Genomic DNA, 4,186 nt, shown 5'->3' with positions numbered 1-4,186 from the left:
CCTAATAAAAACACTCAATAGAAAAGTAATTGATCCAGTGCTTTTCAAATATGAATAATCCATATCTTAGGTAATGGGAAATGCTGGACCAGTTTCTGTTAAATTCAGAGAAAAGGGAAATGAGGCTCATTATTGCTTCAGTTTTTAATATTGTGTTGAAGATATTAAAAATATAATCAGATAAAAGAAAATTATTAGAGGCAAGAAAGCTAGAAAAAAGTAAAACTCTTTGCAGATGATGTGATAGTTTACCTGGAAAACCACAGAAAATCAAAGAAAAGGAGAGGGTGGTGGAGAGAGAGGGGAGGGTAGGAGTGAGGGAGAGAGAGAGATGAAATTGAGTAAGTACCAATAAAAAACAAATATTTTAAAATCAGTGGTCCTTTGATGGTTAACTTTATATGTCAGCTTACCTAGGCCATAGTACCCAGATATTTGGGCAAACATTATATGTTTTGATGAAGTTATTTTTTGATGAGGTTAGCATTTAAATCAGTATATTTCGAGTAAGGCAGATTACCCTCTATAATATAGGTGAGCCTCATCCAATCAGTTGAATACCTTAATAGAGAAAAGTCTAATCTTCCCTGAGGAAGAGGGAATTCTGCACAGACTGTCTTCTGATTCAAGCTGCAACATCAGTTCTTCCCTGGGTCTTCAGGCTTCCTGTCTATCCAGCATATTTTGGATTTGTCAGCCTCCATAATCGGTTCCTTAAAATCTCTCTCTCTCTACATATATATCATTGGTTCTGTTTCTCATGAGAACCCTAACACAGTCTTCATATATAAAAGCAGTACCCAGTTAGAAGGTGTAATTTATGGGAGGACCTGTTAAAATAAAAAAGGAGTATTCCTATGAATATACTTAACAAGAAAGTTACAAAACCTAAATGAGGAAAACTATAAAACACTCATGAAGGACACAGAAGTGGTCTTAAACAAAAAGAAAGTCCATGTAGTAGGATAAGGTGATTGAATATAACAGAGATATTAATTTGCCACAAGTCATTATAATTTAATGCAGTCCTAATAAAAATAATCAGCTTTTTTTGGGGGGGTGGTTAGGGGATTATGGGACAGATAAATTGATTCTAAAGTTCATGTGGAAAAACAAATATCACTAATAATGAAATTTCTTTAAAGAACAATGTTGAAGGATTGAAAGAGGGGTTAATCAAATCAACTATTATAATTAGTAAACTACCATCTATAATTAAAAGAGCAGTGTTAGCATGTGAACGAACAGACCAATAAATAGGGTAAAAATCCCCAAATAGATAATGGTAGGTATAAAAATATAGTATATCATAAAGACCTCTCAAATCACTGGGTAAATTATGGACTTTGTCATAAATCATGTTAAGAATTTTTTTTTTTTTTAGATTTTATTTATTTATTTATTTGATAGCGCAAGCACTCACAAGCAGGGAGAGGAGCAGAGGGAGAGGAAGAATCAGACACTCCGCTGAGCAGGGAGTCCCATGCAGTGCTGGATCCCAGGACCCCAGGATCATGACCTGAGCTGAAGGTAGATGCTTAACCAGCTGAGCCACCCAGGTGCATCCGTCTTAAGAATTCTTGATAGCCATTTTAAAATCACATTGAAACTGTATTCCTCAAAATGTAGCAGGATGAATGTTAAATAAATTAGAATTATAACTCTAAAGATGGAAAACATAAGTCTATACTAGAAGAAAACATAAGTATTATAACTCTGAAGATGGAAAACATAAGTGCTAGTGAATGTCTATGTAATTCTGAAACATGAAGATGTGCTCTACTTATAATGACAAAATATAAATTTAAACTAAAACTCTAAAATACAGAGGTTTGACAACAAGCTATGTGGCTGAAGTTTTGGAGAGGCAAGAGTGTCACACAATTCTCTGAGGAGTATAAAATGTTTCCATTGCTATGGAAGAAATTAGCAATATTTAACAAAGTTACTTATGCATTTCATTGTTACCCAGCACTCCAACTTCCAGGAACCTACCCTGAAGATAAACCTCTATAAATACAAAACAACATATGTGCAAGAATATTCACCATGCATTATTTGTAACACCTAAAAATTGAAAAAAATTCATGTCACCTGAACAGGATATGTTTAAATAAGAATGAAGTCTCGTGCACTGTGAAAAAGTAAATAAAGTATTTACAGAAGTTAAAAATTAAAAATAAAAATAGCCTGGAATGATAAACCAAAGTTTAATAAAATTGAGTAGCATATAGGGAATAATGTGAAACTCATGGTGGGATTTCAGCAAGAAGCAAGTTTCTATTAATATCTGTGGTGGATACCATTGTATCCTAAACAAACCCTCCTCTCTATAACTGTACCTAGCCCACTTCTCCCTGATAAAGAACAGCAGTCCTCTCTCCGCTCCATTCTTGCTGAAGACCACTGGCAAGACAACACAAGATTTCTTCAGGATCTACTCCCACCACTCCTCATAGCCATTAGACCAATAACTAGGTTTAAGTCACAATATAATCAAGCCAGGAAAGTGCTGCATTGGATATGAGAGGAAAGAAAATAGGAGTACCTTCTAATAAAACCACCAATTATATCTCCTTTTCTTTTAATGCAGCTGATGATCTGCTACTCAGTGCTTTTAAAAACCAGATACCTAATCCAATGAGGCCTTGTGACTCTGGCCTGATGTGTCCATTTTTGGAGTGGGTCAGTTTATACTCCATGATGAATAAGGTGGAAAGGGTCTAACAGGCTTTTCTCAGGAAATGGGATTGATATTTTCAGGAACACAGCTAGCATGGCAATATCAGCAGTTTGGATTTACATAAATAAGTGGCAGCCTTCCTTGTGGGGAATCCTTATGCCCCTCTTCACTGCCTAAAGCAAAACTGTTGGTTCATGAGACCATTGATTCGTAGAGGTTCCCATGCATACATGGGCATGTTTCATTGATGGTTTGGTTAAGGTGAAAGTAAATGGTGCCCAGTGGGTGACAGGAGCCAGCTCCAGTGACAACTGTGGAAGGCTGACTAGTAAGAGCTAGGCACTGCCTCAGATAATGCTCTCTAGAGACAGGTTTATATTTTTACTGATTCTTGGGCTGTTGACTATGGCTTAGCCATCTGGTCTGCCACTTACTTCAAAGATTACAGACTACTAGATTAAAGATACCCCTACTGAGACTTGAGAACTGTGGAAACAAGTTCTAACTTCTGTCCAACAGCCTGAGTCACTCATGTTGATGCCCATGGTAAGAGCCTCTTCTCTAAGACTTACTCGAATAAAGCTGCTGATCAAGCCTGCATCACCATTGCCATTTGGATTTATCATTGATTGCATCAGACATCTACCAACACAGACAGGCCATATGGTAAAGGACTCTGTATTTCTCATTAAGAAGCTGCATTCCATACTAGATTTGTAACTCCTGCGAGAAGTTGGCCCCTTTGTGTCAGTGAGGGAGGCCATATTGCATGAGACACTGACTCTGCCTGCTTCTGGAAAATTGACTATATTGGATCTTTGACCTGGTTCAGACTACAGATGGTGCCTCATCACTGTTAATACATTTTTAGGTTGTTTCTGATGAGCTTTTTTCTGGTCACACTGTTATGGTTCATCAAATTTAAGTGTTCCATTTTCATCTTAACCATTTGTGGTCTGACATTACTATGCCTTTTGTTAGAAAGACCACCCCACAGTGGGCTGATAGTCAATGTATTTCATGGACATTCATATTCTCTATAAGCTGCAGACTTCTGTGCTATTTAGTCCTAGAACTAACTCCTTAAGTGTCAAATAAAAAGATTTTTTAAATTAATTAACTAATTAATTTATTTTTTGATGTAGTGTTCCAGGATTCATTGTTTGTGTATAACACCCAGTGCTCCATTCAGTACATGCCCTCTTTAACACCCATCACCAGGCTAACGCATCCCCCCACCCCCCTCCCCTCTAGAACCCTCAGTTTGTTTCTCAGAGTCCATAGTCTCTCATGGTTCGTCTTCTCCTCCAATTTTCCCCCTTCATTTTTCCCTTCCTACTATCTTCTTCTTTTTTTTAACATATAATGTATTATTTGTTTCAGAGGTACAGGTCTGTGATTCAACAATCTTACACAATTCACAGCGCTCACCATAGCACATACGCTCCCCAATGTCTATCACCCAGCTACCCCATCCCTCCCACCCCCCACCACTCCAGCAAC

Source organism: Leptonychotes weddellii, chromosome 8, assembly GCF_054177405.1.
Source record: "Leptonychotes weddellii isolate Sample4059 chromosome 8, ASM5417740v2, whole genome shotgun sequence".
Taxonomy (NCBI): Eukaryota; Metazoa; Chordata; class Mammalia; order Carnivora; family Phocidae; genus Leptonychotes; species Leptonychotes weddellii.
The sequence above is the reverse complement of the archived record's forward strand: the minus strand, read 5'-3'. Positions refer to the sequence as shown.